A 9,574-nucleotide genomic window follows, 5' to 3' on the forward strand; every position below is an offset into this window, starting at 1 on the left:
CAGCACTTTGGGAGGCTGAGGTGGGTGGATCACGAGGTCAGGAGTTCAAGACCAACCTGGCCAAGATAGTGAAACTGTCTCTACTAAAAATACAAAAAAATTAGCTGGGTGTGGTGGTGTGTGCTTGTAATCTCAGCTACTCAGGAGGCTGAGGCAGAGAATTGCTTGAACCCGGGAGGTGGAGGTTGCAGTGAGCCAAGATCGTGCCATTGCACTCCAGTCTGGCGACAGGAGACTCCATCTAAAAGAAAAGAGATGACAGTTTAGAGGTGAAAAGTGATAAGTTTTGACATCTTGGTTTCACCATCTGATGCACGTAATCTGCAAAATGTGGATAATGGAATCCAGGGTGGTTGTTAAAGTTTTAACTTTTAAAAACTCTCTTGCTTTCTTCATCTTAAATTCAGTTTATAAATATTTTTGTACTATTTATACATTTACTAAAGTTTAAACAATGCATTTTAAAAACAATTATATTTTAAACTTCATTTATACTTTTAACATACTTAGTTTATTTTTATAAATTATTGCAATTTTCTAATATAACAAAACTTCCAATCTATCTGAATAATTTTTATAAATCAAATGAATTAAACCTAAAAATGATGGATCTGAAGTTCTCATCAGGGTTCCAACATGGTTTACAAACTTAATAAGATTTCAACTTAATCAGAGTTGCAATGCAGAAAAACAAAATTTTCAACTTTAATTCACAAGTCTAAATCAATTATTCAATTACCTATTTTAAATGAAAATCATTGGGTTAGGCCGAGAGTTGTGGCTCACACCTGTAATCCCAGCACTTTGGCAGGCCGAGGCGGGCAGATCAGTTGTGTTCGGGAGTTCAAGTGCAGCCTGGGCAACACGGCAAAACCCTATCTCCACAAGAATTTAAAAAATTTAGCTGGGCATGGTGGCATATGCCTGCAGTCCCAGTTACCGGGGAGGCTGAGGTAGGAGAATTGCTTGAGCTTAGGAAGTGGAGGTTGCAATGAGCTGAGATCATGCCACTGCACTCCAGCCTGGGTGATAGAGCCTGACCCCACCTTGAAAAATTTAAAAAATTTTAAAAAAAGAAGCAGGACAACCTGGGGAGGGATGGGGTGAAGGTGGTTCATCATTTCTCTGGCAATCATTTTCATCAGGATTGGGAAGCATTTGCAAGCTGGGAGGTTGACAGCTTCAAAGAACATTTGGTGACACAGAAAAGTGTTCACAATATAATGTAGGGAAAAATAGGGAAATCAAAGTTTCTTCATGAAATGATAGCAATTCCATGAACATCTCCATTGGCCATCTCGTTTCCATGCCAGTGGTGCCCAAATCACCTTTGTTCGAGAGGTGCCCCTGCCTAGTGCCATGCTTAAGTTATTTTTTGGCTCAGATTCTTCCAGCCTGTAGACAGCAACATGAGAACAGGAAGCCATATTGAATCTGGAGGTAAAAAGTTGACTTGGCTTCAAGTAGATAAATCTTAGTAAAAGCCAGCTTTGGTTCCAAGTGGAAAATTCATGCTAATGCGCCATCTGGATAGGGTGGGGTAAGCCATGTCACTCCTGATGGAAACTTCTCCACACCTGCCCTTCTCTACATTTAGCCCAACTAGACAAAGGCTCCTTGAGAGGGTCGATTGCCACTGCTAACATTCTATCACTTTTTGAAGTCAGGCCCCCCCCACACCGCCCCACCAGCTGGAGCCCTGTTGAAAGGTTTTGGTTACGTCAGCACAGTGGTGTTTTTGGTTAGATTGGTTTTGTTTTGCAGGTGAATATAAATGCTTTAGGGCGGGGCATGCCATTTTCACTTTGCCTCAAGCCCCACATTTCCCTACGAGTTACCATCTGGCCATTCCATACATTGTCCGGCTTGCACTAAAGGCATTGAGTTTCTTTCTTTCTTTCTTTTTTTAAATCGTCCACCCAGCCCCAAGTTTCATTTATTAAATCAATAAATATTCAAAGTATCTATTGCATTATCAGGCACTTATTAGGCCCAATGAACAAGAAAGCACCCCAGCCCCACACCCCTACCCCACCATCACCACCAGAGAGTTTATGGTAAGCAAACAACGGGAAAAGTTGAAAATACATAACAATGTTATAAGTTTGAAGAAAAGGAAAACAAAGCAAAGTAAGGGATTACATGGCACCCAAGTGGTGGTCAGGGTAGAACTCCCGGAGGAGGCAACATTTGAACAGAGATCTGAGTGAAGGAAGTTGTGCAAATATTTTGGCCATCTAGGAAGAAGGACCAGAAAGGCCAATCAAGGGCCCTGAGACAGGAGCATGCGAGTCAAGTTTGAGGAACAGCGGGAACGCTGTGGACAGAGTGGAAGGAAATGGGGTTAGATCAGTTTGGTTTAGTCTTAGAAAAATTTTTTGAGATGGAGTCTCCCTCTGTCACCCACGCAGGAGTGCAGTGGCGTGACCTCGGCTCATTGCAACCTCCGCCTCCCGGGTTCAAGCGATTCTCCTGCTTCAGCCTCCCGAGTAGCTGAGATTAGAGACACGTGCCATCATGGCCAGCTAATTTTTGTATTTTTAGTAAAGACAGGGTTTCACCATGTTGGCAAGGCTGGTCTCGAACTCCTGATCTCAAGTGATCTGCCCGCCTCAGCCTCCCAAAGTGCTGGGATTACAGGCATGAGCTACTGCAACTGAACCAGGAAGACTTTTAGATTGTATTGTAAGTGGGATGGGGAGGCATGGGAAGGTTTGAGTAGGAAAGGACACAGTCTAGAGTATGTCAAAGATCTCTTTGGCTGCTGTAGTGGAGAATAGACTGTAGAGGGGTTGGAGTGGAGACACTAGACATAATCCAAGTGAGAAGGTAATGGCCAGGCTAGCATGGAAACAGACAGTGAGAAGCGAGTGCATTGGGGATGCATTATGAAGAAAGACATTGGAAGGATTTTATGACATTAGGTGAGACATTAGGTGTGGATTTTCTGACATTAGGTGTAGTCTCTGCTACAAGCTGGAGACTGCTGCAGAGCTCGAAACTGCTGGAATCAGAGCTGGAAACTGCTGGAATCAGAGCTGGAGACCCTTCAGAGCTGGAGAAGGCTTCAGTCAGAGCTGTAAGCCACTAGTCTGAGAACGGGGAAGATGAGAGGCCTTAAATAGGTCCCACTTAGCCCCACCCATGCCTGCAACCTCCTTAATTTAATCAACCCAGTCCCACCCTAAGGCGGGTTTAATCACCTCTCTCTGGTTGGAAGCCCCTGTTTTGGAGCTTGTTCCTCGGTTCTATGCACACTCACGTCAAACCTCTTGTTCTGGTGACCAGCCTGCGCAGGCCTGTCTGACACACACACATATGTGTGTGTGTGTGTCAGACATTAGGGACATTAGGGACCAAAACACCTGGGCCAGCCCACCCTGGCATCCCCCACCAAAGGAGAAGATAGGGCGTTGGCAAGAAAATTCTAAACTCATCTGAGTAACTGGGCAAGGTGGTGCATGGCTGTGATCCTTGCTCCTCGGGAGGCCGAGATGGAAGGATGGAGAGTTGGAGCCTAGCCTAAGCAAAATAGCAAGACCCTGTTTCCAAAGGAAAAAATAAAGCAAACAGCAAAAAAGAAAGTATCTGTAACACTAACATAGGATAGAGAAGACAAGAATATAGAAGAAAATTCAGAAGAAACTAAAGAAATGAGATGAAACAAGCCCTATAAGATATAAAAACACACTAATAAACTACAACGATCAAAACAATGTGGTAATAACCAAGGAGCAGCAAGATGAATGATTGACTAAAATGGCCAGAAATAGATTCCGCTATTAGGTTAAAAAGGTATTTCAAATCAATTTTTAAAGTTAAGGATTACTAATAAATTTTCTAGAGTAACCAATTGTCAATTAGAAAAAAATTGACTCAGACATATATCATATCAGATATCAAAATTAACTCCAAGGATGTTGATTCGGGATGGAAAACAACAGAAAAAAAGAAAAAACAAACAAAAAACAACGACAACAAAAATTAATTCTGGGAGATAGACTTTAAAACTCAGATCACAGAAAATCCATGAATGAGATAAACCCAAAGAGCTATAGTTTTGGCAATATAGCTATGTGAAATTAGGCACACACAGTGGGAAAAAATATCCCCACTGAACAGTATAGCAAACAATAGACGGATCATTTGTAGAGTTCATTTAAATTACGAAGCCAGACACTAAGGGTTCCATAAATAAAAGGAATAAGCAGAAAACCCACCATAAAAGATATAGATCTACTAATTCAATCACGAAAAATGCCAATAACTTTTGAAATACATATTAAAACCGTGAATAGGACACTTCTTCCTGCTAGTACAATTTGTTTGAAACATTAATGTCTAACAGTGGTGAGGGAGAAGTGTAATAGATATTGGTGATTCACGTCAATAGAACCTTTGAGGGAAAACTGGAAATATGCATTTATTAAGAAACATGACTTTTTTTATCCTTTGACTTAATAATTACATTTATGGATACCCACACTGAAAAAATATTTTATCCTTAAGCATGAAAATATTCATTATAAAGAATAAAGATAAGAAAGACACAAACTACATGTCCAGAATGGGAGAGTGACTTGAGTAAGTTGTGACACTTTCACTAGATAAGGAAGACTATTTGCAGTCACTTTAAAAAATGGCATTTATGGGCTGGGCGCAGTGGCTCAGGCCTGTAATCCTAGCCCTTTGGGAGGCCGAGGCGGGCGGATCACGTGGTCAGAAGATACAGACCACCCTGGCTAACAAGGTGAAGGACACAGTCTAGAGTATGTCAAAGATCTCTTTGGCTGCTGTAGTGGAGAATAGACTGTAGAGGGGTTGGAGTGAAGACACTAGACATAATCCAAGTGAGCAGGTAATGGCCAGGCTAGCATAGAAACAGACAGTGAGAAGCGAGTGCATTGGGGATGCATTATGAAGAGAGACATTGGAAGGATTTTATGACATTAGGTGTGGGGTGAAAAAGTCAAAGGGGTGCAAATTCAGGCTGTAAGATTTTTGATCCAAGCAACTAGGAAAATCATGGCTGAGAAGAGAAGCCTGGGGGAGTCGGGAGTTGAGTTTGGGGCATGTGAAATTTGAAAGGCTGGTGGGGTGTGCCCATGAAACACTCAGGAGAACTGTCCCATAGCCTTTGAGATTCAGGTGTAAAGCTCGGCTCCAGCCGGAGATTATAAAGTTGAAAGTTGTCTGAACATAAAAGGCACTTGAAGACATTTAGAGATGAAGGCAGTGTTTTTCAAGCTATAGTAATAACCTATTACTGGCTTATGAAGTTGATTTCATAACTCAATGGTACTCCTGACCATCATTTTTAAGAGTGAAAAGAAAGAAAATAGAAAATTTTAGAGTGCAGTTTACCTAAGGTGTGTCATTGTTTTGTGAAATGTTTTAATTGTATTTGTGTGCATGTCCATGGACTTGGTCAGGATGTGAAATGTATTTCTTACTGTGAGTCACGGTCAGGAAAGTTTGAGAGATGAGTGGCTCTAGAGAGCTGAGGGTTGAGCTCTGGGACACTTTGATATGTGGAGGTCAGGATGGGACTGCAGTAAGGGAGGCTTACTGGAGGAATGGCCAGCAGTGTAGGAGGAATATCAGAAAAGCAGAGTGATGAAAGCATTTGAAGTCAGCGCAAGGGACTATAGTATTTGATGCAGTTGATAGGCTGAGTCAGATGACTGAGCACAGACCTTGGGTTTAGCAACATGGGAACCAGTGACGACCCTTGATGGAAGCACTTCTAGTGGCACATTGGGGACAAAAGACTGGATAGAATCGGTTCAAGGGAGAATGAGATGGAGAAAAGAAGCGGAGAGGGAATATGGACAACTCTTTCAAGGAATCTTATTGTAAAGAGGACCAAGATAAATGGGACAGTAGCAAAGAGAGATGGGAGGTCAAAGGGGGTAGGGATGGCTTCTAAAGATGGGAGCAAATCCAACAAGTTTTTTGCCAAGGGAAGAACTAAAAGATGCAGGAGGTGGGGCATTTATGGGAGCACATCTGAGGGGCGAGAGCATCGTGCCTCTGTAAGTGTCTGTCTATGATAGGAACAGACCTGTTTGGCCAGGTAGCAAGAGGAAATGCAGAGTATATGAGTATATGGTACAAATTCAAGGAGATCGGTTCATTTGGTGGAAGGATGGGAAGGTGTCTTCTGAGGGCTTCCATTTTTCTCAGCAAGACTAGAAAGAGTATTGCTAGTCCAGAATGAGGTAAGGGGAATTTGTGATCTCTGCTACTTGCTCTACAAAAACCCAAAGTCATCAATGGTTTGTAGCCTGCTGCTAAAGCATGCCCAGCCTCCCCTCTGAGCTGTTGGAGAATGCTTGGCGGAGGCCCACTGTGATGGCTGTAACTCTGGCCTCACCCTGGCTCTAAATGTAATACCACTTTCCTACCCATTTTTCCAAGGGTCCTGGATCTTTCACTTATGCATATCCACACTAACATGCAAGGTCACCGAAAAAGGGCAATTGTGGTTCAAAACAGAAAGAAACCAGACCCATGGTGTCAGCCTGGTATAAGCTGAAATCTGTGCAACTACATAGTACTCCACCATCAGTCTTCTGTAGCAATTAGGAGGAGATTCTCTGACTCTGATTGGACACAGCCTCAGGTTGAAAAATAATAAAACCCTCTATATAGAAAAATGTAAGAACTGGAAGGGCATGCAGCAGAACCTCAACCCGTGGCTTTTCGTTGATAGTAACTGCCCCGTTTTTTGGAAATTTCAGTTTCCGCAATGACTATAGATCATTTTATAACAGAAATCTTCAATAAGCTTTTTTCCGCCAAGTAAAAGGGTGGGATCAGATTTTCAAACAGCAACTCAGGAATCCCAGAATCCCACAGCTTTCTCCTGGATATGCACCACCCACCCTGCCCTCCCCATCTTTGTAGGTTATGCCAGGGCAGGAAGGGAGATGGAGAGGAAGAAAGACCGTGATAGTGTGGAGGGACAATGAGCTCAAGCAATTCTGCTTTTGTTTCATCTGTTTGCACTGGAAAAAGTCACCAGGCTTGATGGTTTCTATGGCTTACTCCAACTTCAACAGTCTGCGCTTCAGTGTTGCCTATAAATAGTTGATGGTCGCAGGACTACACTTTTATCTGAACAAAGGTTTTGGCAGAATTATACACAGGATGGTACCTTACATGCCTGGAAGGGAAGAGAGTGTTTTGATAGGTTCGTGGTGAGAAGGGGTCAGTGGGTACCACTGATCTGGATCAAAAGGGGTTACTCAGGAAGCTTCTGGGAAGAACTGACATTTGACCAGACTTGTTGTGAGAGAAGAGACTGATTCGTGCATGACCCCAAATTGGGAAGGCTCCCTTTCTGAAATAGGATGAGAGTAGGTTGTGTCTCCCTCCTGTGTCTGCCCACTTGCACATTCCTACGAGTCACACTCAAGGATCCCAGATCCTGCAGGTCAGGAAGAATGAAGGAAGTTAGCTGTAGCAGTTAAAAATGGCAAGCCTCGTCCGCCTTTCTTAGGGGTTACAATGCCTGTAGCAAGGTACAAACATACATCAATTTTATGTAGTTCCTTTAAGGTCAAAGAACCTGTATTGTTCCTGTTATCAAGTGCTGTTCCTGGCATGCGATCCTCAGGACACCTGGTCAGCGTTAAAATGGACACATCAAAGAGATGAACAGCCCCTCCTGACCCTCCAGTGATGGGATAGAACAGGAAGGGTTTGGGGTGGGAATGCGATGTCTACAATCAGGTGGGCTCTGTTAGTGATCTCAGAACTTCCTGAGATGAACGAGGTTCTGTTAAAGGGAGGAATTAGCACAAAGACAGGCCATGGTATTGGTGGTTTAGGGCTGTCCTCTGTGCCATTCATTCATTCCCACAAATGTTGGTTGAGCTCTGCTCCAAGGCAGACATAGGTTTGGGGGACACAGCAGTGAGTAAGAGACAAGCACCCCTAACCTCATGCAGAGTATCTTCTGTCAACAAAAAACTTGAGCACCAGGCAGAGGTAATAAGCTGGCAAGCAAGCAGCTAGTGGGCTGCATTTAGCTTGACATGGATTTTGCTTGGCTCCTACAGTTGCTTTAAAAAAAAAAAAAAAAAAAAAAAATATATGTATATATATATATATAACCACACTTAAATTCTGAACATTTTTTCATTTATTTTAAATTATTTATTTTATTTTGAGACTGGGTTAAGAGACTGGTTAATTTTTGTATTTTTGGTAGAGATGGGGTCTCACCATGTTGGCCAGGCTGTCCACAAGTGAACCGCCCACCTCAGGCCTCCCAAAGTGCTGGGGTTGCAGGTGTGAGCCACCGTGCCTGGCCAAAATTCTAAAATTTTACCTGAAAGTCTTAATTCCTAGCTTCTGAAATGTGAGAAAAGTAGCACAGCTTGCCCCAATTCCCAACAGCAACAGTCAGGCAAAGTTGAGGAGTGGCTGCTCCTTTTAGGGAAAAATCAGTGTGTCAGTTCTCTACTCTGAGATCTTTTTTGTCCCACCTGGCCTTTTTCTGTTTTCTTTTTTGAGATAGGGTATCCTTCATCACCCAGGCTGGAGAGCAGTGGCAATTACTGCTCATTGCAGCCTTGACCCCCTGGGCTCAAGCAGCCCTCTTGTATTAGCCCCCTGAGCAGCTGGGAATACAGGCGTGTGCCACCACGCCCAGCTAATTTTTAAAAAATATTTGTGTAGAGACAGAGGTCTATGTTGCCCAGGCTGATCTTAAACCCCTGGGATCAAGGGACCATCCCGTTCCAGCCTCCCAGAGTGCTGAGATTATACACATGAGCCACCACACCAGGCCAAGAGCAGGGGGTTTTAAGGGACCATTTATAACTTTAAAAAACTAATCTCTTGGCCAGGCGCGGTGGCTCACGCCTGTAATCCCAGCCCTTCAGGAGGCTGAGGTGGGGGGATCACGAGGTCAGGAGTTCGAGACCAGCCTGGCCAAAATAGTGAAACCCCATCTCTACTAAAAATACAAAAATTAGCCCGGCGTGGTGGCAGACACCTGTAATCCCAGCTACTCGGGAGGCTGAGGCAAGAGAATTGCTAGAATCCCGGAGGCAGAGGTTGCAGTGAGTTGAGATTGTACCACTGTACTCCAGCATGGGCGACATATCGAGACTCCGTCTCAAAAACAACAACAACAAAAAAACTGATCTCTGCCAGGCACGGTGGTTCATGCCTGCAGTCCTAGCAATTTGGGAGGCGGAGATGGGCTGAGGCAGGAGAATCGCTTGATCCTGGGAGGTAGAGGTTACAGTGAGCCGAGATTGCACCCCATTGCACTCCAGCCTGGGCAACAGAGTGAGACTCTGTCTCAAAAAAAATAAAAACAAAAAAACAGCAACAAAAAAACCTGATTTCATGCTGGCAAGATTCAAATGTCAACTGAAGTTTGAGATTCGGAGGCCCTGATTCATTAATCCGATAGTTATGTATTGGACCTACCATGAGTTGAATGCATGCATACAGTGTGGTGGGAAGGGTCTGTGAGCCCTGAGACACCAGAGTTTGAGAGTCTGGTGGTGCTTCTAGTCATAACAGCCACATAATAGGAAATAAAAGGAATAGT

This window comes from Trachypithecus francoisi, unplaced genomic scaffold (genome assembly GCF_009764315.1).
Source record: "Trachypithecus francoisi isolate TF-2019V2 unplaced genomic scaffold, Tfra_2.0 Lachesis_group1, whole genome shotgun sequence".
NCBI classification, from domain to species: Eukaryota; Metazoa; Chordata; class Mammalia; order Primates; family Cercopithecidae; genus Trachypithecus; species Trachypithecus francoisi.